Source organism: Tasmannia lanceolata, unplaced genomic scaffold (genome assembly GCF_043159265.1).
Source record: "Tasmannia lanceolata isolate RefF3 unplaced genomic scaffold, GAP_Taslan_0.1 ptg000360l, whole genome shotgun sequence".
In the NCBI taxonomy this organism is placed as follows: domain Eukaryota; kingdom Viridiplantae; phylum Streptophyta; class Magnoliopsida; order Canellales; family Winteraceae; genus Tasmannia; species Tasmannia lanceolata.
In genome coordinates this window covers 34281-35000 of record NW_027519034.1, presented here as the reverse complement: position 1 = coordinate 35000, position 720 = coordinate 34281, and positions in this window count along the sequence as shown.

The window sequence follows — 720 nt, the reverse complement described above, 5'->3', positions numbered from 1 at the left end:
ATAGAATATGTATGTTTTTTTATTCCAGTAGGGAAATCGAGAAAAGGAAAAAGAAAAAATAATAAGAAATGAAACTCCTATCATAGGAATGGAAATAGTCCTTCTTGCTCTTGTTGCTGCTTCAATAACAATTTGGTTTTCAAATCAGAAAAATAATTTGATCCATGATTCATTGGAACAAAAGAAGGAACGGCCTGGCTAGGTACTGTACTGGCCAGGCCGGGGGAATAAAAGAACCCTTCGGACGAAATCAAAGACGTACTCTTTCTATTGGAGATATCTGTTTCGAATCGTTATCCAAATTGAATTGCGGATAAAATTCGTATATATATAGTAAGTATAATATAGTAAGTATAAATAAATGTATAAAATAAATAAATAAAGATAATTCGTATATATATAGTAAGTATAATATAGTAAGTATAAATAAATGTATAAAATAAATAAATAAAGATAAAGAAAGACTTTGATCAATATTTACTTCAGGCGTCGCATATGAATTATCTTTTTGTAATTGGGAGAGATGGCTGAGTGGACTAAAGCGACGGATTGCTAATCCGTTGTACGAGCTGTTCGTACCGAGGGTTCGAATCCCTCTTTCTCCGTTCCCTCGGATCACTTGAGATTTATCTTTCGAATTCGAAAAAATATCAAGTCCTTTATCATAGTTAAATGTCTGGAATAGAGAAAAGCATAGGAAAATGCAGAAATCAAGCAAGG